At 45.1% G+C, this 27,722-nt stretch overlaps 1 pseudogene; it reads right to left on the bottom strand.

Moving 5' to 3' along the window:
- Positions 1 to 726: 726 nt before the first annotated feature.
- LOC130120964 (glycerol-3-phosphate dehydrogenase, mitochondrial-like) lies at positions 727 to 27,606 on the bottom strand (annotated as a pseudogene).
- Positions 27,607 to 27,722: the final 116 nt, after the last annotated feature.

Here is a 27,722-nt window from a genome sequence, read left to right as displayed (position 1 = left end):
CAGCATAATAAAATCACGCGGGACAATAACACTTCGCACGCGCCTCCGTAACATATTTAAACACTCTCTACTGATTTACATCTCACTGGACGCACGCCGAATTAATCTAACAGATATCTCGCGTTTAGAGTCCATTTGCAAAAGGATGATGGCGGGGGGAGAAAAAATGCCATGGTTTTCCATTTATGCCTTGCACTGGGTATTGATCGCTACAGCAGTCACGCTGCACGTCATCATGCAAACGCAAGTACTTTGTTTTGTTTTGCTTAAAGTGCGGTCAAGATTACAATACACAGCAAACAGATAAAAATGTCTTCATGCATTCTCAGCATCTAAGATGGCGCACAGCAGAAATGTTCTGAAAACGCCAGACCACCTAGAATACCCAGCAGTGACGTCCTGACAGCGTGTGAGTGAATATATGTAAGACCCCCGTTTAAAGTCACATCTGAACAACGTCAGCAGTGCATGACCTGCCTGCTACCGGAGCTGCCGACAGCAGGCCAGCCATCTGCAGAAGTCCGACAGGCACTTGATCTGGCGTGCCTTGGGTAGCAAGTGTTGGTGCTACATTCACGTGTTGCACTGAAGGGTGTGGTGATTTGACGCTAGTTTGCGGTTGCAGTGAGAGCTGGAGAATCCCAGACAAGCCCAGTCAGGCCGGGTCCGATGCACCCGAACCAGCAGGTTCAGTCCAGGCAAACCAGGCCGGCTCACACGCCTCCTCTACTGGGGGGCACAGACGCCGACTCCCGCTGGTCTAGACTCTCCTCGGCGGTCTTCATTAGCATAGCCAGACGGCTGCCAGACACCTGGGCCTTTCCTCACCGCACGCACCGGCTGAGGACACGCACACGTCCATGCGTTCGCAAACACATACTCAGAGCCAATGTAAACATACGACTGCACGCATGCACAAACACACAACCATATGTGATCATGTTCACACACACACACCCCCACACACACATACACGTAACAATTAGAAGACCTGCAATTTGGACTAGACAAGCTTAACCATCTACTCCAATAATGAGTAGATCCACAATATTCCAATAAGGCTCTTCCAGGTGTCTACCTGATGAAAACTGGAATTCTCTGGATTCTATCACCATTATGACTTTATCGAGTAAAAAACAAAACAAAACAAAACTATCCTTATACAGCTAGTCTTACGGCTTTAAATCCACAACGTCTTCAACGCGCTGGAACAAGTCGTTTGGTTCATCCTCCCAATTATGAAGCATCAGTAGAGTATGTTGTAAAAGTGGAATTAAGAAAACACCGTACGGTGGACCAGCTTCACCATCCACCTCCGAGGTTTCACATCAAGGAACCTTCTTAATGAGTTCGATTTCAACAGGACGTGTCATCAAAATGCCAGAAACCGCCACACTTCTAACACATCCCACAAAGCCTTCAGACATCTCATACAGGAGGAATCCACTTACTGCAGTGACAGCTTATTTCAGGTGAAGCGCCACACAGGGAAATTATAAAATGCGAGGAGCCTCCGTATGAAAAGTCACTCCTTGCAGAGAGATTAACACTGCTGCAGGAGGGCCACTGGGTAGCTTGTCCAGTCGGACAGAAACCAGAGTATTGTTTTGTTGAAGGAATGTCCATCTCAGGTTTTCGGAGATTCCCATGACCCCACCCCCTGCTACCACAGGGGTCTTATCTCAGGAGGGACGACTACCATTCACTTTTGCTTGATCTTGTTTGTTTAACTTGACATAGTGAAGAAAGGCCTGACACTGACCAGAATCCCTGGCATTAATGTGCTCCATGTTCTGCATTCATCATTGTCACACAGCTGCAAAAGGCAGTCCGTGTCAAGAGGGAGGGATGGGGGTGATGGGGGGGGTGTACACGTGTGTGTGTGTGTGTGTGTGAGCGAGAGAGAGACAGAGAGAGAGGGAGAAATTAAAAAAGAGAAAAAGCAAGAAATGTTTGGTGGGAAAGAGGCAGCACACACACACACACACACACACACACACACACACACACACACACACACACACACACACACACACACACACACTTGAATTATCTCAGAGACAACACTAGATTCTGTAACAAAAAACAAAACAAAACAACAAACACCTGCAAAAATTCACTGGGCTCCACTTGTCCATTGTGGCTCAGCATTTCGCGGAGTGTTTTCATCAGTCTGGACGCCGATGCCGTGGTGGCGGGAAATGTCTTTAAGTAAAAGGTAATAAATAGGTCACTGAATGAGGCCATCATGCAAAAAAAAAAAAACAACACATACAAGACTCATCTGGACGATTTGGAAACCGACTGTTCAGACAATGCTCGCTGCTGCAGATCATCTTTCCACGTTTGGCCTGTGAATGTTCGATATGAGCAGAAACTACACTTTTCAATCGTCTCACATCATTAGCGCACAAAAGGCCGCGGTGAGACATGACAAAAACACTCATCTGAAAACATAAAACTCACCGACACCGGCCTCGGTTATCACCGACAAAATACATATCTGTAGAGCAGCAACAGACACAGCTAAGGCTCACGGCAAGGACGATGAGAGCGGCTGTGGGTCCACTGCACCCTGTCCAAAACCACTCAGCTGCGTCTCAGTGCAGACAACGTCGCAGTTTATATCGCAGGCGATGCGGGTGCCTTGTGAATATGTAAGTCCGTATTTGCTGGTGATGAAAACATGTTTAATTTAGATATTGTGCTGGCAGAAACTCCCACAGCAAACCCACAGCTCAATTAGAGCTGCACGAGGCTTCCTTACAGGGTCTGGCACCAGCTGAATCCTGGTGCACTGGTAATCCATACGCGTCCACTCACATTGATGCGACCGGGCCTGAACTAATGACAGGACCAAATAGTGCAGTTCTGTTCATTATATCCCGGTGGCTCGGTGACACCGTTCATTGAATGTTTCCACCACAAACGGCTGGAATGCCGGTGCTGTCGCTGCAACACAGTGCTCCCACAACACAGTACAGCAACACATTTTCACAATTCACTTTCTTTTTGTTTCTTATTCATTTCCTTTTGAATGACACAAAAGGGATATTGTGTTTGCAGCCCGTTTCATGTTCCAGGTCTTGTTTCGGCTCAGTACTTCCCTATCTGGATGGACTAACAGCATGCCAGCTGAAATTCCCTTGGTTGTTTTTGCTCCTGCAGATATCAATGCTAGTGTAACAGTGTACAACCACAGATGTGTAGACAGCACTAACCAGTCAACTAAAGGGTCGGACCCGTTAGCCAACAGGACAGCGAGTCTACACATCCGTGGTGGTTAGCGTAGTCGCCCGTGGTGCGGGGAACCCAGGTTCAATTCCCGCCTGCCCCCCAAATTCCCGCTACATTTGGTGTTAGCGGTGGGATGCACATGCACTCAGAGGTGTGAGGGGAGCTGGTATGCAGAAGCGCGGGGACATGCTTCCCCAAGGAGGGGAGTAGTGTAACAGTGAACAACCACAGATGTGCAGACTTGCTACTCTGTTGGCTAACGGGCAGACCCTTTAGTCAACTGGTTAACGCAGTCGCCCGTGACGCAGGGAACTCAGGTTTGATCCCGTCTGCTCCCTGAATTCATGCTACACTAGAAATGTGAGTAGTTGAAGATATTAATCATATTTCTAATGAATTTCTAAAATTTTGGATATGCATCATTTTGTGGGATTTTTCCAGCTTTTCTATGGTGATGGGAGCCCCATCAGCAGTGTTCGGTGGTGAGATGGAGCACTTTGTCTGTGCAGTTTAGCAAAACAATAGATGGAGGGACAACTGACATCCTGTGCCTGTTATTGGCTGGAGCGGTGGTAGCAACCTAGCATCTCACCCAGAGTGAGAGTGTCATGGTTACTGAGCTAAAAGAGGCTCATCATTACAGCGCTTCTATTAAAGGGGAGAAATCTGAAACCTCTCCACATCTCGTAAAGGCACACAAGAGAACAAACGCCCACTGGTAATAACCTCTCACATACGTGTACTCACAGACACAGTCGTGTGCGCGCACACGCGCACACACACACACACACACACATTTTTACCTCTAGTCGCCTCCGAACAGCTGCTGTCGTGATGAAGACCTTGTTTTCTTTGTCAAATTTATGAAACCGTCTCATGTACCTGTTGAGAGAGGGACCAGGTAGAGCTGTGAAGTAGCCCTCAGAGACAAGACAAGACAAGACGAGGCACACAATTCTTTCTATATGGAGCGACTATGCGTACACCTGCGCAAAAATGCTGTAACTATAAAATAACACTGACAGAGGATCACGTGTTGCCACCACATATGAAATAAACTAAGTTTGCACAAATCCCGTATTGCAAAACCTCCGATTTCTCAAATTTGTATTTCTAGTATTTTTTATCAATCTTACTTGCTTACTCACCCTTTTAAATGTTGTATTATATTTATATTAATATGTCATGGTGTTTATATACAGTTTTTTTTACATATTACTATTTGTGATTACATGATAATAAAAGAAGTTATTTCACAAAGCACACACAATGAAATGTAATGATACAGGATGTATGCTATGTGGATGGTAACAAATACACAGCTGAATGCTTACCTAGCCAGCTCTGGGACAGCGAGGGTGGGCTCAGAGCTGTCAGTCAGCTGCTCAGAGCGGGCCTTGGAGCCCATTTCCTAGTAGAGGAACTGCTTGGCTGCGGCCAGCTCTTCCTGCAAGCACACATGGGAAAGGAGAGGGCCATTAGAGGTCACTGATCATGACTGTGCAGGACCACAACTACAGCCCCCTGATGGCTTTCTTAGACCAGCAGGTTCTCTACAAGGCCAGCTCTATTTTGGACTGCATAGACTGATTGAAACTCTTCCCTAAGGTCGTAGATTTAGAGCACCCCGATTCAAGTGCAATAGGAGAAGAAACTCTTTTGTTCCCAGTGCAATAACTCTGCTTAATCTGCACATATAGTTTAGCACTTTAGAGGCTGGTTTGTTGTATTATTACTACTACTACTACTACTTTCGGCTGCTCCCATTAGGGGTTGCCACAGTGGATCATCTATTTCCATCTCTTTCTGTCGTCTGCATCTTCCTCTGTCACACCAGCCACCTGCATGTCCTCCCTCACCACATCCATAAACCTCCTCTTTGGCCTTCCTCTTCTCCTCTTCCCTGGCAGCTCCATATTCAGCATCCTTCTCCCAATATACCCAGCATCTCTCCGCCACACATGTCCAAACCATCTCAATCTTGCCTCTCTTGCATTGTCTCCAAACCGTCCAACCTCAGCTGTCCCTCTAATATACTCGTTCCTAATCCTGTCCTTCTTCATCACTCCCAATGAAAATATTGCATCTTCAACTCTGCCACCTCCAGCTCCACCTCCTGTCTTTTCATCAGTGCCACTGTCTCCAAACCATACAACAGAGCTGGTCTCACAACCGTCTTGTAAACCTTCCCTTTAACTCTTGCTGGTACCCTTTTGTAGCAAATCACTCCTCAGGCATCCTCCCACTTTCCAAGATTGTGTTAAACAATCTAGTTAAAAACCCCACTGCCATCTCTCCTAAACATCTCCATGTCTCCACAGATATGTCATCAGGACCAACTGCCTTTCCAATCTTCATACTGCCCTCACTTCCTCCTTGCTAATCCACTGTACTTCCTGATTCACTATCCCTACATCATCCAACCTCTCTCGCGCTCATTTTCTTCATTCATCAGCCCCTCAAAGTACTCCTTCCACCTTCTCAGCACACTCTCCTCGCTTGTCAGCACATTTCCATCTCTATTCTGATCAAGCCCTAACTTGCTGCACATCCTTCGCAGCTCAGTCCCTCTGTCTGGTTTGCTGTATTATTATGTTCTGTATATTGTATGTATTGTATGTAAAGCAAACATTTTTGTACTTGTGTTGTTTTATCTTGTGCACGTGACTGATCAAGTTTCCCATCTGGGATAATAACGCGACTGAACTGAAAACTATGTGATGCCATACTAACAAATCGAGTGTCGGTGCACGGTGGCACAGTGGTTAGTGCTTAGTGCTGTCACCTTAGAGCAAGAAGTTGCTGGGTTCGAACCCTGGGGTTGTCCAACCTTGGGGGTCGTCCTCTGTGTGGAGGTGCATGTTCTCCCTGTGTCTGCGGTTGTTTTTTTCCAAGTACTCTGGTTTCCTCCATCAAAAAAAAAGACATGCATGTTAGGGTTAATACTGTGCCCCTGACCGAGGCATGGCAAGACGAACTGGAGTTGGTCCCCAGATGCTGCAAGGCAGCTGCTCACTGCTCCTCGCTACACAGCTAGGATGGGGTAAATGCAGAGCACAATTTACCTACAGGGATCAATAAAGTATCTCAAAATCAAATCAAAAAAATCAAAATCTACAGTGCAGAATATTTCTACTATACTGACACTTGGCATCAAACAACCAAAGCTGATATTCATAAACAGCAGTCAGGTCTTCTTGGCAACGGGCGACCGTGTCTAAATAACAATACACTGAGTCCCAAAACAGAAAGTAATTTGTTTCTCACAAAGGTGATGTAAGAAATGTAAGAGCAGCCGTCTTATCCAAATCTGGGCTGCACTTGAGACGTTGTACTCGAGGGGAGAATGACAGGAAGGGTGAGGTTCGAGCTAAACTCAGCAGAATCACACCGTATCAAAAGCACTGCTATTAATAGAGCAGTACAAACAAAACTACAGACGGGAATAGTAAGATCAAAACAATACCTATTTAGTGCTCACGCAGGCAGTGTGAATGGCTTTTGTGTGCTGCTTATTATTGCAATCTCAGTGCAGCAACGATACAGAGCAAATCTCAGTAATTAACCTATGGTAATGACAAAAGCCAATTTATGGCTCTTAAAGATCAAACCTATCTGGGTTAATGTGAGGTCAATCTAATGCATGTGCAGGAATACCCATCCATGCTTGCGTTGCAGTGGCTGGATATGGAAAGGTGTATTAAGAAAGCTACCATTGGGAATAATGTTGTCAAAGTTGTCTATTTCTTAATATAGACAGCAATGCAAAAGTTAGAGTCCGATTAAAAAAAAAAACCTTACCTGTGAGCATAGTGCTAACGTTATGCTCTTGCAGTTACATGTATGCAAAACATTTGTGGTCAAGGAGTCACTGGTCACTGACCATTATGAAGACAGACAGAAGATGGACCAAGAAAAATTACTTTTTCTAGGTCAGTTTGAGCTGAGAGTATAGCTGGTCTACGTTTCATAACTTAGACCTAATATTAGGAAGTGTTAGTGATGGTTAGTGACGGTTAGTGTCTGTGTGGAGTTTGCATGTTCTCCCGTGTCTGCGTGGGTTTCCTCCGGGTGCTCCGGTTTCTTCCCACAGTCCAAAGACATGTAAGTCAGGTGAATCGGCCGTACTAAATTGTCCCTTGGTGTGAATGTGTGTGTGTGGGCCCTGTGATGGCCTGGCGGCCTGTCCAGGGTGTCTCCCCACCTGCCACCCAATGACTGCTGGGATAGACTCCAGCATCCCCACGACCCTGAGAGCAGGATTAGCGGTTCGGATAATGGATGGATAGTGATGGTTTACCGTCTTTTTTGTTCAATCCATTTCAGTTTCAGCTCAACGATCCAAGGGAGAGCCTCCTCTGCCGCCTGCATGAAGCCCAGCCGCGTCTGCCACACCACCACATCGATTGCTGTGCATGCATACTCTTATGGCATAATGGACCTGGAAACAACCATTTGGTTAGCGAGACCACTCACCTCCTTTGAACTTCAGGGATCACTCATGCATTCAATATCCAATATAAATAAGATGTCGCCAGCCAACCTCGCTCTCGATGTAAGGGAATTCTGATACGGGGAGTTTGCCAACAATGGGCCAGCTCTTCCCAGTCACGTGCGCCATCTTGGCGACTTTGTAGGCCCTGCCGCCGTAGGTAGAGGCCAGATGTTGAGCCACCTGGACACAGCAAGAGACGCAACAGGCATTAGCAATTCAGCGAGACTCCAAACAGACCCCACTGACAGATCATGGCTCCCAGGGAGTTATGCTGCATTTAAATAGCACCTTTTGATATTAGATCAATACAACGGATTAACAGTCAAGTCACTCATGGGGAGATGCTGAGGGGAGACAGCATGCTTTGACTGTGATACATTATGTGCCAGAACTAAACAAAGAAGTTATTTCAATTCCAATGGTTTTGTTACTTTTTTCACAAAAGGTCAAGCGCTGTCAAAAATATCAGCATATTGACCTTTTTAAACATTCTGGAAACATTGGGATCATAGATTATGCTTTCTTCTCCTCTTTCTTGGTAATGAAGGGTTAAAACTCATTCACACCAGAGTCACAGGGGGCTGCAACTCTCTGCGCTTGTCATTTGCAGGTCATTGTACAGTTCATTTGAAGTCTAACATGGCATGGACTGTCCTGGAGATATGTGTGTACTGTCAGGAGGACAGAGAAAGCACAGGATGACAGCAAACTCTTAGCACTTGAGTGGCTCCACTCAGCTCTCACACACTGCTGGCTAATTCACTTACTGGCCAACATGGACACTTATCTCATCATTGAGATGTCAGCGCCCTGATGCCACTTCTATCTGTATCTTTATTAGGATTTTTTTTCTCTCCTTTTACCAGCTCAGGGATTTGTCAAAAATCAATGTAGTCACAGACATACAAAATGAGAGGTTTGGGTTTTGCCAAAAAAAGGTAAAAGAAACATTTGTGTTCACCTCCACCTCCAGGCTGTGGTCCTGCACCAGCCAGATATATAGTACATGGTTGGCATCCAGTCCTTAGCCTCTTCAAGCATCAGCCCCACTGTTCTACTGGGACCTGCTGTGAGACCATGAGCCTTCACTGCTGCATCCAGTGTCTGCTCAGCTATGGAGCAGTAGGTGGTCCATTTGCCTCCTGCAACACTTAAGAGATAATGTTACTGCACACTAGAGCTGTGAACGAATGCCAAAAATAGGCCTCGAACGAATAACGAATATTACACACTGAGGTTCGAATGGCATTCGAATACCTTGAATTTGCATATCACCCCCAAAAATCAATACAGAGAGAGTAAGTCTATTGTAGCCCGTGTTTTTATTAACAGCATATTTATGACAACATACAACTCCAGCACATTGTCCGCACATATTAGTCCAAAAACTGTTGTTGAGCACCCCTAAACATAAAATAAATCTGACTAGGAAAAGGCCAGATGATGTTAACTAGGGCCTACTCTAAGTAACATACAAGTAAAATAAATCTGACTAGGAAAAGGCCAGATGGTGTTAACGAATTTACCGTAAGTAACATAGGCATAGTAAATTATCCATGACCCACGGGGCTTAAAAAAATAAAATCAAGAGTCCTACTCACTGTAGTAGTATAAGAAGTTGTGCTAATAGTGGTTTGCGAGAAAAACCAAAGCGTCCACGTGTTCAGACTCGAGAGCGCTCCTTTTTTTGGTGACTATGTTTCCCGCATCAGAAAAGACACGCTCAGAGCGCACGGATGTCCCTGGCACGGCGAGGTATCTCTGAGCCATCTTCCCGAGGTGTGGATATATTCTCTCTTCGATTTTCCCATTAACAGCCCAAAACCCAAAGAATTTCCATACGTAACTTCTCAGATGTTGTGGAGTATGAATGACTCTCGCAGGAGATGTGCTAGTGCTAGTGCTAGCGCTTGGGTCACAGCCAACGTTCTTCTCGGATTCCGCCATTTCCTGTGTTCTATGAGCCCGCCCGCTCGGCGTGGGAACTGACAAGAGCTTTTTAATTTCCGGTTTTACTACGGATGTAGGCTATGCTTATTTTCATAAAATACGTTTCACGAAACCATCATTTATTTCCATTTAAACGTGTGTGCATTAATAATAATAATATTCATAAGGGGGAAAAAATATATTAAAAAAATATATTACAAAAAATCGAATTTCATATTTTCATATTCAAATTCGAATATTATTACCATAATTCGAATGTACATTCGAATTTCAAATGCTATCTGACAGGCCTACTGCACACAACCATATGAGTACAACATCTGTAAAGAAAGAAGGCGTCATTCATAATTGCAGAACATGTTACAGTTAGTGGGAGCTTGGCTAATGGGCAGATCATTCCTGCATTCGTTTTGCAGACTATCCTTCCTGTTGATTGGAGCTGCATTGATTTGTTTTTATGGCTCAACACCTAGAATTTATGGTATGTTTAAAACACATGCCATTTGATGACAGCTCTTGAAGTTTTTTTTTGTTTTTTGGATTCTCCCCAATTTTACACAGCCAATTACTCCACGCTTCTGAGGCCTCCCGGTCCCTGCTCCACCCTCTCTGCCGATCCAGGGAGGGCTGCAGACTACCACATGCCTCCTCTGATACATGTGGAGTCACCAGCCGCTTCTTTTCAACAGTGAGGAGTTTCACCAGGGGGACGTAGCGTGTGGGAGGATCATGCTGTTCCTCCAGTCCCCCCCCCCCCCAACAGGTGCCCAGACCGACCAGAGGAGGAGCTAGTGCAGCGACCAGGACACATACCCACATCCGGCTTCCCACCCGCAGACATGGCCAATTATGTCTGTAGGGACGCCTGCCCAAGCTGCAGGTAACACAGGGATTCAAACTGGTGATCCCGTGTTGGTAGGCAACGGAATAGACCACCACACCACCCGCTCGTTGAGGTTATTTTGATGTGACACAGTTATTAAATTGTGAAATGTGTAACAACCCCTCTGAAATAACATCACAGTTAACATCATAGTTGACCTCTCTAAAAGCCTAAAACAACTGAGCTTGGCAGGCAAACGAACCTTACAGATCACAAATCAGTGAGGTTGGTTTCACTTATAAACTGCAAAACATCCCACCAGGAAGTTAAAAGGAAAGAATGGCAACTGTTGAATTGCACCAAACTTTTGGATTTGGATCCAATTACCATCATGTGCCACATAATTATGTTTCTGGCCCACCTTTCATGATGGGTAAAAGGCATGTGCACAAAGGAAAGACTATACAATGAAAAGCTGTTTCCAAAATTTATGCAGAAAGTTTTAATAACATTTCATTGTTTAAAATGTTCATTGTGTTTATTAGCGCTTGAACGCTACAGGAGAACATGTCTGCACACACACACACACACACACACACACACACACACACACACACACACACACACACACACACACACTTTCGTCTAATGACCATCTTAAAGGGGCTTTAGGACATTTTACCTGAATGACAGGATATGCAGACGTTTATCACATGGTGTGTTTTGTGATCGCTGAAATTTGACAAATGACAATCACTTGATTGTGTTGGTAATGTATCAAAACACACAAAAGCAAATTAAACCTTTTAAATCTAAAGGAGGATTGTTTATATTCTAGAAATTTGGTGTGCATGTGATACTGCTTCTGGAATATTATCAATAATAGACATTGAATTCTGGGTATCAAGCTGCAGACATTTTTTTTTAGTTCATCATTACATGGAACCCTGTCACATAACCTGGCACAGCTAATAAGTCTAAATTGCATCAGGGGCAAAACCTGAACATCAACACAATTTTGTTGCATGATTTGTAACTGCCTTGTGCAACCTCGTTCAATACACCTTGTTTTAAGCAATTTCCAAAAAAAAAATTATCAAATAAAAGATTTTTAGTCCTTGTGTGTGAGAAATGCAATACGAACCAGCGACGGCAACTAATCCACTGTCACTAATGTTGACAATGTGCTTTCTGCAAATAGACCGTGTGTCCTTGGAGTTAGGGTCTGTGACCAGAGGACGGACGCCACTCCAGACCGCCATCTCCTCTTCGCACTGGAGGAGAGAGAGACAACATGGACAAACGAGTGTGTTAGCAGATGCAAATACAAATCTGTGGCCACCTATGTGTGAACACACATGGTGTGTAGACAGGTGCTCCAACATACACAAAAACACACATGCACACACATGCATGCAAGCTGGAATTATTGCATATCTGCACACAGTCCTTATAATGAGAAGTCTCCATCGCTCCTCTCTCCAGTTCACCGCCACAGCAGGAAAATAAACGAGCTCCAGCTGCTGCTCCTCAACAATCCACTATTTTTATATCGCAATGACATATAAAGAATTAAATATTAATATGCTGTTGTGTATCGATTGAAAAAATACCTGCCACCATAATGGGCTGGTTGATATTTCTGAATAAAACAATGACAAACTCGTTATGAAAGGGCATTTTTTAAACATTTATGACAGTGGAGTAGCTGTGGAGCAGCAGGCCTCACATGGGCCATAAACAGCACGCAGATGAAGACAATGCCCATTTGTAGCAGTACAAAATGAAACCTTTGCATGATAAACATGTCTCTTGAGGTGCATTAACCTTGGAAGACCTGGCATAATTGACTCAACAGTCCAATTGATTATTTTGATGGCTGCAAACTTTGATAGCTTGTATTGGTTCAACTAACCCTCCTTCTGACCCGTTTACTGATTATCCGAATAGCCATTTTTTTGCAGTAAGAGTTTTTAAAGCTTGCAGTCAGGTCATACGAATACATTTTGATTGGAATTAAGATGTGCACTAACCATAGACGTTCTCTGAGTGACTCGGGGATATACACTGACACTAGAATGAATTCTAAGACAGAAAATGTTCAAGGAATAAAATGTTTTGAATTCTTTTATTCCATAGAGAGTGAGCTACACTGATGCCTCCTTTGTTGGGCTGACTCATGTTTGGGGAATGGGACTGTTGTGTGGTGTGGAAAGATTCCACCACAGAGACAGAGGGAGTCCAAGTCAGATTGCAGCAGTGGAACAAAAAGAGCCCAGTCTTCAAACAGACCAGTCCAGTCAGTGGGGCAGACTAGTGTTAAGTACAGTGGAGTAGGGATCTGGAGCTGGTTGTGTGTGTGCGTGTGTGTGTGTGTGTGTGTCACTGTGAAGGCTGGTGTGACTGTGAGAAGCCATGGAGAACCCACACCCTCAGGGGAGAGACTGAAGGGGAGGGAGGCACTGGCTGTCCACTCCAGGGGCCAGTAGGTCTTTTGAGGTGTCACAGCCATGCAATGTGACAAACCCCCCCCTGGTATGGCCCTTCTACTCCCCCCTTCACCCTCCTCCCACCTCCTCAGACAACTGAGTGAAGACTGCGGTCCGGGCGCAACCACAGGCAAGGACGGAGACTACAGCGGAGTCTGCCAGTCATGGCTTCTTTCTTGCTCTATCACTTCACACTTCTACTACCCACCCCCCGCCCTGCAAACACGTATATACACACACACACACACACACACACACACACACACACACACACACACACACATCTTCCTCTTCCTCCTTTATTTTCTCAGGCTTGTGACCACAGGACTTTACCAGGGTCTCGCCCAGACATACGCCACATGTCACCCTGCCGTCCGTGGCCACGCTGCCTGAAGCCGGATACTAGTCTGAGGTCTGAGCTGGTGAACCACTGTGACACTCTCTCACTCCCTCTCTCTTTTTCTCTCCCCCCTCTTGTTCTTTCACTTATCTCTGTCTCTGGCCATCTATCACTCTCCGTCTCTGTCATGCAGTTCTCTCTCTCTGTTGCCCTCTCTGCATTTATCTCTTACCATCTCTCCAGTGTACTTTAAAGTAGAGTTGAGATGGACTATATCTGCTGTACTTTTCCCCTCTTTTTTCAGTTTAGCATACAGAAGGCAGAGCCAATATTGAGGAATGCAGGGGGAAAAAAAACCCTTATGGACTAATCTTGTGCTGAGTACAGCCATGATAATGATGATGGATTAGAAATAAGGGGGTGTATTGGGATTACAGTGCTATTAACTGGCCAGGGGAGGAGGAAGAGGAGGCCGACTGGTATCAAGCTAATCAATCAAATAATCGGGACAAGCCCTTGTCTACTAGAAACAATTAGACCACTTCTCCAAAATCAATAGCCCTGCATTCTGTTTAGATACCCACTGGTCACTCATTCAATAAAGCCTCCCTGGGTTTTGATAAGCCTGCCAGTCGGCGAGGGCCAGTCGAGGCTCCAAACGGGAAGGAAATACATCAGAGGGGCTCCAGGAAGGCCTCATAAAGATTGCAAATCGAAAACAATATAATTTAATGTGGTAAAGGTTATTTTTCTACTTGTTCATTATCCAATGTCTCATGTGAAGGCAGTGGTATAAAAGGGGGGGGGGGTCTATTTTGTCTCGAGTGTTCAGGGAAAAGAGTGGGAGGGACATGTATTATATCTAAAAGGAAAACAAAATAACGATGGAATCAGAGGGGTTCATAAAGTTGCTGTGAGAAATAGCGCTGGCAACGGTGGCGTCTCCCGTTTCCACAGTGGCTTCCATACATAATTAAAGCAGGAATTTGTATCTGTCTGCACTCTGTGGCCTCCTGATGAATTAATATCTGGTGGAAGTCCTACACAGCCATCAGATTAGCTCATTTATTTCTGTCAGCTGCTTGCTCCATCAGCTATTTGTAAATCAGAGGTGGTGGTGGTGCGTGTGCTTGTGTGGTTATTTGTGTGCTTGTGTATATGTGTGTGTGTGTGTTGGGTCGGTGGGGGGGGGGGGTTTGCTGGACGTGTATTTATTATCATAAATGGCTGTTATGAATTAGGTCGGATTGAAATGTCCAGGCTATAGTGCCCTAAGTGTAAGCACGCAGTGATGAGTCATTTTTTTTGTCTCCCCCTCATGGGAAATGTTGCGTTGACATTGTTGCGTTAGTTATACCTCAAGCGTCACAGCCTTTCCCCACCCGCCATACTCCTACATGGGAGCGACTCCAGACGTGCAATTGTGCTTCACATATAAGTTAGAGAGAAAAGGTGAATGCTTGTTCATCTCAACATCATCCGCAACCAGATCTGAGTCATCCTGACTGCCTATAAAAGCACTGGACAAAAATCAAACATACAAGCAAAGTTCTCTTGGGTTCAGCTCACAATGTGCCTGCATATGTGTGTGTGTGTTTCGAGATGACAGTCACCTTCTACGCCAGGACTGAGTGGTTGCGGACCTCAGTCAGGATGAAGTTGATGTCCTCCTCCACAGGGATGGGGTGTTGCAATATCTCTGTGGGTTTGTCTGTCACCCTGGTAACGGTCATCCTCTCCTCCCAGGGAAGGAAGAAGATGATGCGCCCATCGCTGGTGGCAGGGTCCAGTAGCCCCATGTTGTCAGGGGTAGTGGTGTGTACATATACATATATGTGTGTTTGTGCGTGTGTGTGTGTAGGAGGGCACAGGGGCATGGAGGGGAACAAACAAGAAGACTGCATTAACCTTTGGTCTGCTGGAGGGGGGATGGAGGGCACGAGCCGGCCGGCTGGTGGAGGGGACACCCCATAATCAGGCTCCTGTCAACGCTGTTACCAGGAGATTAATTCTGCTGGTTTCAATTCCAGCCACTGCTTCCCTCGCCTCAGCCCAGAGTGCACATATTGTCCTGTTTAAAACACATGCACATGGCACTGACTCAATTTAACACAGGAAAAGCAGAGGGGTGGTGTGGAGGGTGGAGGTGTTGTTGGGTCTTAAGAGTAGACTTTCCCCTGTGCAAACACAAATAGAATGCATCAAAACAGAGCAGAAATTCCTGATCTGGTGGAGGCAGAGAGGAATCCAATCGGAAAGTCCATTTGCAGCCCTCCGCGACAGGAAAGTCTGTTTGATCGTGCCAAGAACCGTTCCAAAACATCTGGATGCAATGCTTGATGAATGATACACATCAGCTCCGTGTTGGCCTGATTCAACAGAATCATCTAAAAACAGCAGTTTTCAATCTGGTCCTTCGGTACCACCAGCATTGCTGGTTTTCAGTTCTTCCAGGTAGTTAATTACGTTCACCTGTTGTTTCATGCCTAATGCTGCGTTCAAGACAACTTGTGACTAGTAAAAAACGAGATCCAACTTGTGAAAAACGGTTGTTAAACTCATGTCGGAACTATGAGTTGGAAATTCGAGCATCATTTCAGAGCTCCAGTTTATCTGACCTGAGCACCGGTAGTGTCACGGCAAGAAAAATTGGAACAAAGTTTGTAGTTCATGATCAGACAGGAATAAATTGTTACATGTGCTGGTATCATTTATGTTCCCCATTATTATGTTCCCCAAAATTAAAAGCTACAATCTTCATCCTTCACTTTTACTGTTGGCTAGCTCAAAATTACTGCAAATCAAATAATGACTTATCTGACAGCAACCATGTGTTTTTTTCCCCCGAGTTTACGGTGGGAACATTTGACATCGGGTGTCAGAAATTTCCAACTTTAAATAGCCGAGTTCTGATTTGACTTGAATGCAGCATTAAACCTGCTTGACTGAAGGCTGCAATAACAACAGGTGAATAATGTAAACGGTAAATGGACTGCATTTATATAGCGCTTTTTCCCAAAGCGATTTACAACTAATGCTTCACATTTTTACCCACCCACACACACACTCATACACCGATGGCGCTGTCAACCATGCAAGGTAACAACAAGCTCACTGGGGGTAGTTAGGGGTTAAGGTGTCTTGCTCAGGGACACCTCGACATTATTGCAAGGAGGAGCTGAGGATCAAAACCAGCAACCCTCCAGCTACCCATGACTTGCTCTACCTCCTGAGCCACTGCCACGGAATGTAATTACCTACCGGGCAAGAAGAGAAAACCCTGAGAGCATCTAGGTAGCATGGCAGTCTATTCCGTTGCCTACCAACATGGGGTTCACCAGTTCGAATCCTTGTGTTACCGCCGGCTTGATTGGACGTCCCTACAGACACAAGTGGCCATGTCTGCGGGTGGGAGGCCGGATGTGGGTATGTGTCCTGGACGCTGCATTAGCACCTCCTCTGGTCAGTCGGGGTGCCTGTTCGAGGGGGAGGGGGAACTGGGGGGAATAATGTGATCCTCTCACGCGCTACGTCCCCCTGGTGAAACTCCTCACTGTCAGGTGAAAAGAAGCGGGTGGTGACTCCACATGTATGGGAGGAGGCGTGTGTGGTAGTCTGCAGCCCTCCCTGGATCAGCAGAGGGGGTGGAGCAGCGACCAGGATGGCTCAGAAGAGTGGGGTAATTGGCCAAATACAATTGGCGAGAAAAAGAGGGGGGAAACCCCCCCCCCAAAAAAAGAAAACCAACTGGTCCTTGGGTGGTACCCAAAGACCGGATTGAGAACCACTGATCTATAACCTTCTCTAAAACCTCACCAGAAAGGTGAACACAAAGAAAGTGCCTGGATATTCCTTGGCTGAGGCTCTTGCAGCACCACTGAGCACCTGCTCCATGCTGACCGTGACAGTGCTCGGTTGTTGCGACCAGAACTCTTGCCTGGGTCTGAGGGCTCTCTCTGCCAGCCACTCCGGCGCTAGCTAATGAATTGATCTGGGCGGCCATGCTAAGGAGCGGGTGATGCTGGGGAACAGTGACAGAGACGCAGGGACCCCTCGTTAGTTACCTGTAATAGCCTGGGATGACGATGTGCACCCCAGCGCTGGGCTGACAGATGTTGGGGTTCCTCTGATCATTCATTTTCCGCAGCGCGTCCGCAAAAGGTCCCGTGGCATTGATAACACATTTGGCTCTGACATCAAATTCCTGCCCTATGAAAGAAAACAGCATCAATCACTAGGGGCTATTCATCTGTAGCCGGTGACAAGCCGGATTATTAATTTATCAGCGAACACCCCCTTCTCTCCGTAATAGAGTGGCTCGAGTGTGTCCATGGGAGACTTCCCAGGATTGTAATTAATAGGAAACAGACATACCTAATTTCCCTCTCGCCTCTTTGTGTCAGGGAGTAGCCCAGGAGGCAGTGACTGAGGGAGTCTTTTGAAAGCGTGGAGGGAAAATGTTTGTTAATGTGATGCTTGATGTTGACGAACTACATAATGGGAAGGCATATCCAAAAAGGCAGCACGAGGGTAATGAATGATCTGATTTGACAATGAGGTGAATGGCGGACTACAATTCTTTTTTGACTTGTGTTTCCGTTGACGCAGCGGCGGCGCAAGAATGAACGAAATAACGTGTTTATCTGAATTCCCATCATAAACTTGAGGGTCTTCCTTTCTTTGAGCATGGAGAAAAAAAGAAAATACGAAAAAAGTCTCAATGAAACAATCTCTATTATCTTGACAGTGTAGGCCTTGTCCATATTGGGCTTCCCACCCATGTGATGGAAAGGGAGACGTCTCCACTGAAAGCACACTTCTTTCTTTAGGAGAAAAAAAAACATGAGGGGGCAGTCATGTGTTGTGATCCTCAAACCTTGGTTATTCATGAAATGTTTCAGAATACCATCTTTTACTTCTAACTGCTTTATTCCTCCAAAGCCATCCCAATGCATGACATTTAAAAGGTAAGTAAGGCCATTTGGAGTGCGCTAATTCTGTCTTATGTCCCTTCCTACCGGATTTGAAGCAGCTCTCTTCACCATAAAACGCTTATAAAATATTAAAAGCCCCCCGCACTAGATGTGCTATGACTATGTGCAAAATAGCACTGATTAAGAGGAGCAGGGAGGGCCCCTGTTGTGAGGGCTGGCAAGAGTGGGGTGGGATGGGGAACTGGAGGGATGTGGGGGGAGTGTTGGGGGTTGGCGCTGTGGAGAACAGAAGGAAGGAAGTGGCTTTTGTTGCATTTACCTGTGATCACGTCCCTGCAGCGTGCTCCACAGACCCTCTCCTTCCCCGTCTGCGGGTCTGCCCTCTTCAGTAGGTGCACCACTTCAGTGTAATTGGCTATGGCAGCCCCATACCTGGCAGCAGTGAGGGCGATGGCGAGGTTCATTCGAGCATCGTTGTGTTGTCCTGAAGCAGGGGGGTGGGGGGGACAGGACCAGGGCAGGGGGATGTGAGTCACCCCAAGCCTGTGACTGGTGGTATGGAAGTGTGTCGGAACCGATATGTCACATCTGTCCCTGTCACTTTGCATCAGCGGGATGGCTGCTTCGGCCACACAAGGAGCACACTTAAAGCCATAGCGGCCCTTTGGCCTGAGTGTGAGGCCCAGCCCCTCCTCTCCTCTGCCCACCCCCCTTCTCCTCTCTTTCACTAGGGGGGGGGGGTGCACGGATGAAGGGAAGGTGGTGGTGGGTGGGGTGGGCGATCATGGCGTTAGCTTATTACTGTCCACACACACAAACACACACACACACACACACGATGCAAATGCAGGAGTGTGTTCCCCGGCCTTCAGGGGGAGAGCACATGTACTTTTCTACTGTCAAACATTATCGATGCTGTGCTCACATGTTAGCTTCTGTGTTCACCACACAGTTCGGTTTTAGGGTAACAGTTTCACACATCGGTGCTACATGAGGTTAGAGTCAAAAGGAGATAAAAAGTAAGCAAGGATGAATCAAAGGCAAACTGCTTTCTAGAAGGGACGTATGTACTGGGGGAAAAAAACATGCCAGTGAAAGAAAGGAATCCTTTTTCCAATCCTTATGGTCATGTTTTTCAATACATCGATGTAAAGGGAGAGGACCCGCGACAGAGGCTGATCTGCTTGTAAAACTGAAGATCTCTCGACAGAATCCTTTTAATGAACAGAGGAATCTAGTTTCAAGATTTATGGATTAATCCCTCTTCAGCTTTAAAATACCAGAGATCTATATTCAGAGTCACAAGGTCACAAGTTTTGTAATTTAAATGAAAGGGTCTAAAAGGTGACAAATGAACAAAGCCCAGTTTCATTAGGAAGTGATTCTTATGTACATCTTTGAAGATTTATTGCTGGACAATCCCTTGGTTCAAAGTAAAGAGAGAATAGAGATGATTAATCACTTTTAATGTTGGTGTCTCATGTGACTTTCTTTCTATTTGTTATTGCCAGGGAAGTTCAAGTCTCTTCTGTTGGCTGGGCAGAATGTTGCTACTTTGCAGGAATGAGCAGGGTCTTACATGCCCTGATTTATTTTACGTTTGAGCGACTTGAGGCTAGCTAGCTGGTGGGCTCTGCTTAATGCTACAGCATGCTGGAAGCCATTCCTCTACCGCAGAAAATAAATAAATAAGCCGAAAACAAAACCATAAAAAGGGGGGGGGGGGAAGCAAGAAAACAACAGATTTAAAGGCCACATTTTAGAATGAATTACATACAAGAGTATGCACCCTGCCATGATGTATTAGGGAGACCACGGAATCTACTTCTTCATCTCTGTAGGGTGAATGTGACTATTATAGTGTGTGGTTGGCAAACTTATGCCGTCGTTGCTGTGGACACATGCAGGCACACACATCTACACTCACACATCCCCATTGCAAATACGCCTTCATACTAAATGATCAGGCTAGAGAGGGTCTAGTCGCCAGCAGGCAGTAGGTGTCTGATCCTTGGTGATTGCCGAGCCTTCTGCTGACCTTTGACCCTGTGATTCACAGCTCCCCGATGTGAACCCACCACATATTGGCACTGGGCACACCACAGGAGCATTATCACTATGTTAAATGTCAGGAATTCAAGGATTAGTCAGATCGAGGGACCAAAATTTATGAATGAGTAGCATAGTAAGGCTATAATAACCTGACACTCCAACGAAGATAACAATAATGATGACGATGATGATAATTATCATCAGCAATTAAAAGCCAAACTGGCCGGATGACGGAACAAAGCTAAATGAGCATCAGAGTTCCCTGGAGGACAGCCCCCCCCCTCCACTGTGCTACCACCACCACCAGTCGTTCCAGCCTCCCGGAGGTACCAAACTCAGTGGAGTGAGAGGAACTCTGCAGCTGGACAAAATGCTGCAAAATGACAGGGACAATAATGACAATGAATTTCATGTCTCCCAGTCATAGAGCCAGAGATGCTTGGCTGGGCTGACTTGTCCAATTAAATTGTTGCAGGTACAGCGGGAGATGAAGTTATTATCCCAGATGCTTCTGTCAATTACTCCTCTGGCAAAAAGGAGGAGGGCTCAGAAGGAAAGAAGGATTAACACTCAAGACTTTAAGTTGAGTGCAGCACTTTAAAAATGATCAGGCATGTTATTTTTTACTGCCAAGCATTTTTCACATACACCGCTACAGAATAATCGCTGCCACCTTAGAATATTTGAGGTCATCGGATTTCCATGGGAATTTAATTGTGCCACATACTCTGTGTGTGTGCAACCTGATAACACATTTTGTCATTTCTTACTAAATGGTGTATTTGTCAAGACCAGATTTTCTAAGCGTAAAACAATGTCTACACATTGAAACTATCTGACCATGATGGCTTGAAAAATCCTGGGGAGATGAACCCAAGCAGTCCAAGTCCTATCCCCCGTGAAGAAGGTCAGGATAAAAAATGTCATTGCCATAATGTTCCTAGTTGCATATGGGAAATGGGGGAGGAAATGACAGCTTGAGGAAAGTATAAGCATCAGTATAAAGACTAATGTTTTCATTCAAATTTCCTTGTCCCCTGCATAATTACTATAAGGAAAATAATTCCATTAAATTCGGTTCATAGGCTATTATTTTTGTTTTCATATTTTGCCACTAAAAAAAAGCATAAATAAATAAATAAATAAAATGATATTAAACTAAACAAATATAAATAGCCCAAGCACAATGCCCCCACTCCCACTTAGTTCTGCTAAATGAGTAAGGTTGACAGATCACTGCTCAGATAGCAGCCATTTTCCTGCAGAAATATGTTGCCTTTTTGCAGTACATGGGAATCCACATATCCTCGAATGCTAAATGAAGTCTGACAGATAGCCTAGAGAAACAAAGTTGGGAGTTTGCGGCTACAAGGGAGACCTTGAGTGAACAAGACATGCTATGTACACCCTAGCTAACAATCAACATATGCTTTGTTTTTCTGATGCCAATGCACGGCACGTATGGCCTGGAGAAAGATGGATCCTGGGACTGGTTGGAACGCAGCGCCTACTGGCTATTTTCTGCTTTAAACAATGTTGTCTCTAATTTGTTTACGCTCACATAGACAGCAATTACACAGCCATGTGGGATGTCGGATGTGGGATATTTTTGCTCTAAAGGTATGAAAGGGGACTCGGGATAGGAAAAGACAGAAAGAAAAAAAACAAATATTTAAGAATATTTTTGCTTCCCGGTGGCCAAACCCTCTGCGCTGTACTAGTTTCCACTTATGGATTCAAACTGAAATTGAAATTTTACAAAGGGTTGATGGCATTTCAAGGTTAGAACTGATCATCAGAGAAATACCTCGACTTTTCACACACAATAAAACATTTCACATTGCCTGTATCACTTTCAACACATTTTGAGAAAACCCCTTTTGCTGCAGACATACTTGACATGTTGCTGTTTTTCAAGATCCAACATTCAAGTAGTATTCCTCACCTTTTCTTGTTTAGATAGCAAAAAATGTATTTTGATCAAATGGGAAAGATACAGAGATGTTCTGTCTCCCAGCCTGCCGCCCAATGACTGTTGGGATAGGCTCCAGCATCCCGTGACCCCGACCGGGATAAGCGGCTTGGATAATGAATGGATGGACAGAGGGCTACTTCTAGAACGTGGAACGTGTCTTCAGCTGTGACAAGTGTTTCGGCTTTTCTAAACAGCGTTAAAGTGTGCTCTCTTTGTGTATGGTACCATGTACATGTTAAAGTATTTGGAGAGAGATGACAGTGTGTGTGGCTTACCATCATAGTAGACAACGGCTCCCACCAGCTGGTTTTTCCTGAGCATGGGGCAGAGCTCCAGAGCCTTGTTTTTGCTGAGGACTTTAGTTGCTCTTCAAGCACTGGACCCCCGCCACCAGGTCATACATCTTGATCCCTGCCCAGTAATATGGGAGCTGCCACCAGCTGAGAATAACAATGGACAGAAATGCTACGACAACAGTCTGAGTAAGACGCATGGTAGTTTACATGTTACCTTCAGGGCCACACGTATTCGGGGTTTTTTTTTCCCTCTTTCTTCGGCAGATATGATATTGCCAGCACTTTTTTCTCTAGTTGCCTCAAAAGAAAAACCTCATGTTAAGTAAGGCCTGCACAGGATGTACTGAACTCCTATGTGACTGTTGTCAGTTGGTGGCCCCGTGTGAGTGAAAGAAGAGTCTGGGACGGTGACAGGCAGTATGATGAGTTAAGGCAGTGCCGTGGCCTGGCAATGAGAGAGAAATCAGAATCTCCTATCCCCCTCTCAGTAATGAGCCACACCTGTACACTGCTTTAAATACCAGAGAGGAGCTTTAAATGTCAGGTGCAATTAAAGCTTATGATTCAAGGCTGTACCAATCAAATCAAGGCCCCTGAGTTCACCCAACTCAGAGCTGGAGTGAGATGGTGCAGGGATGCCATGGACCACTCTTCTTTTACTCTACACCTCAATGAGGCCCTCAGCCCCAAGGTGACTGTCTTTAAAGTTTACTGCCATTCTCCTGAACTTCTCCATCTTCCCAAACTCTATGCCTCCACCAAAGGGAAAGGTTTACTGCCTTTGCTAGTATATGAGGTGAAAAATGGTCAGGGGATAGGGAAGAGGAGGAGGACACAGCTCTTGTACACTGGAAGCATTATGGGTAGGGGTGACGGCAGATGTGGGGGGGGGGGTACCCAGCAAATTGGAGTGCTCACGGAGGGCTTCTTACACCATCATGTACTGGAGGAGACAGGAAGGTTAAAACAGATCACATCCTGGAAATAAAATGCATTATGATTTCAGCCTTATTCTTGTGAGCGTAGTGATGAAGTTTGATCATGTCGTTTAATTCAGTTGAAAAAAAAAGTTAATTCAAATCTATCTCATAATACGTAAACCTTTAAATTACATCATTTAGTGGGTGTCCGGGTAGCGTAGCGGTCTATTCCGTTGCCTACCAACACAGAGATCGCCGGTTTGAATCCCTATGTTACCTCTGGCTTGGTCGGGCGACCCTACAGACACAATTGGCCGCGTCTGTGGGTGGGAAACCAGATGTGGGTATGTGTCCTAGTCACTGCACTAGCGCCTCCTCTGGTCGGTCAGGGCATCTACCTGTTCAGGGGGGAGGGGGAACTGGGGGGAATAAGGTGATCCTCTCACGCGCTACGTCCCCTTGGTGAAACTCCTCTGTCAGGTGAAAAGAAGCAGCTGGTGACTCCACATGTATGGGAGGAGGCATGTGGTAGTCTGCAGCCCTCCCTGAATTGGCAGAGGGGGTGGAGCAGCGACCGGGATGGCTCAGAAGAGTGGGATGATTGGCCAAGTACAACTGGGGAGAAAAAGGGGGGGAAAAAACAAAAGCAAAACAAAATTATATCATTTATTCAATAGGGTTTCCTAAGAGTGTCAGATGTCGATGTTCAATGCTTTTGAAATTGATCATGTGACTTCGGAAGACTTGAAAACAATACATTACGCTGATAAATAGTTTCCGGGGAGTAAACGTCATTGCTGCCATGGAAGTCCAGAATTCCTGGCCCAACACCATTGCCTTAATTTGCCTTCTGTTCCATCTACGGCATGTAGTATAGTCCATACTTTACTGTCGGGCTGCTGACCAGGCAGTTGTGTTTCCTGCAATCACACTAATTGGTCTCCTCCACTGCTCACCTCCAAGACCCCAGCATGTTCATACAGATGGCAAAATAAGGCTCCCAAAGAAAACACAAGCCAGGAATAATGAGATTCCTCAAGTAGTCTGAAATGTAACAGAAAATGGTGACATTTTAGTTTGAACCTAGCTGACTCTTCTTAAACAAGCCATAGACAAAAGAAGACCCGTGTGTCTTATTGCACCCATTACTTTGAAATAATTCCATGTTTTAATACACAACTTGATAAAGATGGGGGAACGGTGCTCCTGCTCCTGCCAAGTTGTTAGAATTCTTTGAAACAACTTCAAAAAATCCCAGGCAGGCAGTCATTCAAGGCAAACATGTCGGGGCCTCTCATGAATGAAAAATGAACACGGGGGAGTAAATAAAGCAATATGACCAGAGGGACCAGGAATTCCACGGATAAGTGTCAGCAGCGGAGAAAAAATGAAGCATTTACCTGTTTGTAATCTAATTTCATGATGGCTTTCTGTAGATATCGGACTCCTCCGTGAATGAGCTTGGTGCTCCGGCTGCTGGTGCCTGATGAGAAATCGTCTCTCTCCACAAGGGCAGTTTTGAGATCTGACGGTGGGAACCAAGGAAACACATCAGCGCTGAGCTGATATTTGGCTACTTATTGTCCCAAATCTTTAGAACGGATCACAGTGCTATTCACATATGCACATCCTTTCCACTGTAATATTCATGATGGGGAAAGTATTGTGGGGCCATACATATTCCATTGGGTAAAAAAACAATATTCATTTCCACCAGCATGATGGAATGAACCACAAAAAGGAATCCAAATGCTTTGAAAATGTAGTCAAAGGAACCAAACTTTCAAAAGCAATCAACTGAACGCTGATTTTCCTCGTATTTTTGGGAGAACTTCTGTTATATATTTGAGAGAAATTGTATGACTTCCATAACATTCTTTAACATTGAAACTGCTACTCTCTGTGACTATTAGTAGCTTACTTGCTGTCCCAGACGGTCTGTAAATCCCAATTTTCAAAAGAAGAAAGGAAGAATAACCGTGGATTAGAAGAAGACGAGGGAAGGGGCTTCAAAAACCCCCTCTATGCCACCATTAGACAGCCAGAGTTCATAAAAGAGAGAGAAAAAAAACAGATTTAAAAGGCTTCCAACCAGCAGCATAGATAATTGATTTAGTATGTAATAGCATCCGCAGGAGGATGCACCCCCTCATTGGGTGGAACTAAAGAGTCGTCTTATAATTTTGTTGTTGATTGGACTATGGACCCTGGTCTTTTAAAGGGGAGAAATCCTGCAAGCCCAAACGTTGTGCTGCTCCAGCCTTCATAGAAGGCTTGAGAATCGCCTTACAGACCGAGCCCCAGGGAAAGGGCTTGGAAGCAGCTCCATCACAATGGCTGGAAAGTTATGCAACACCAGGACAGAAAATACCCATTTGAGTTTTACAAGGAGGGGATGAACAAAAGACCGCCACAAAAAAAAATCCTCTCAAAAAGCTGCTCCCCAAAACTGTGGTTTTGTTCCAGCTGAAAAATTGGGATTTATTAGTTTTTTCTCTTATAAGACTAAAAAATCCATCAAACACAGGCCTAGCGTGGTACATATCTCAACTATACTGTGCACAAACGACAATTAAAGTGCACGTATTCATATCACTGGGTAATGACAGCAACTTGATGATAAGAAGAACAAGCATTGATCCATACCATACCGGCTGGGAAAATCTTTGCAGGGGATATTACCGAGAACCTCTCTGCCTTCCCTCAGCAACAACTGAAATGAGAAAAGCAAACCCCAGACTGCTCCAATGGACCCGTCTGTGTTTGTGCTGAACAGTTAAGGACTTGCTCCAATTCTTTTTTTTTTTCAAACCAGTGGACCAAAAGATACTTACTCTGTGTGACGGCGTCTAAGGCACAACCTGAGCCTGTGGCCCCTCCTCCGACAATGAGCACATCAGACTCCTGTGAGCTGCACAAGGCCGCCAGCTGAGCTTGTCTGGATGGGAGCTCATCCACCTAAACCATGTTCACCTGTTCAGCACACTCCACATGCGACAGTCGGGCTTATACCATCCGCACAAAGCAAACCCGGTCATCCATTTCATTGTCATGTGACTGCAGGGGACAGTAAACATTAATAAATGTGTTTCATTATTATGCATATGTCTTCTTATTCCTTGTGATTGATTTAAGAAAAAGAAACCATGAATTTTCTGCGCAAAAAGCTGTCAGACACCATCAAGCAATAAAAAACAATAAATCACATGCTAATTTATATCCTCCTCCACATAACATTTCAAAATATTGTCTATCTAGATTATTCACAAAATCTGCATTCCATATGCATAGATTGCACTGACATATGAAGATAACGGGCCATCTTAACATCTAGCAAGATGAATTGTTGCTGGAAATAATAGCATAAAATTATCTAAAACAAGCAAAACAAAAACTACAGACCTGCACACAAGTTCACCAAGTATGAGTGTCATGCAAACGTCACACAGACACAGTAAGAAACAGTCTGTCGTTTGTCATAAAGGAGAGGCACTAGACATTTGAGGAGAAGATGCAAAGTAACTGAAAACAGACACACAAATTATGCCTTGCCAATTCATGCTTTAGATTAAGCCACGGAATTGATTTGTATTCCAAAAAAAAAAAGCCCAAACAAAACAACTAAGTGTAAGGACTGCATTTAAAAACATTACAATTGGGGGGAGTCCAGGTAGCGTAGCGGTCTATTCCACTGCCTACCAACACGGGGATCGCCGGTTCAAATCCCCATGTTACCGCCAGCTTGATGGGAAGCCGGATGTGGGTATTTGTCCTGGTCGCTGTACTAGCGTCTCCTCTGTTCGGTCGGGGTGCTTGTTCGGGGGGGGGAATAGCGTAATTCTCCCACGCGCTACATCCCCCTGGTGAAACTCCTCACTGTCAGGTGAAAAGAAGTGGCTGGTGACTCCACATGTATCGGAGAAAAAGAGGGAAAAAAACCAAAAAAACAATACAATTTATATGAGCATGTGAACTACGCTTAGTTCTGGTTTACTATATCATACAGTAAATGGACTGCATTTTATATAGCGCTTTTCTAACTGCAATAGCCACTCAAAATGCTTTACAATCAATGAATGCCTCACATTCCACCATGCACATACACAATTCATACACTGACAAGTCGCACCGGACTACAAGTTGCACAGCAAAAAACGTGTTGTTGCGAGGGGGAAAAAAAACATACAAGTCGCTTCGGTGTATAAGTCGCA

This window comes from Lampris incognitus, chromosome 11, assembly GCF_029633865.1.
Source record: "Lampris incognitus isolate fLamInc1 chromosome 11, fLamInc1.hap2, whole genome shotgun sequence".
In the NCBI taxonomy this organism is placed as follows: domain Eukaryota; kingdom Metazoa; phylum Chordata; class Actinopteri; order Lampriformes; family Lampridae; genus Lampris; species Lampris incognitus.
This window is presented reverse-complemented; position numbering and strand designations above follow the sequence as displayed.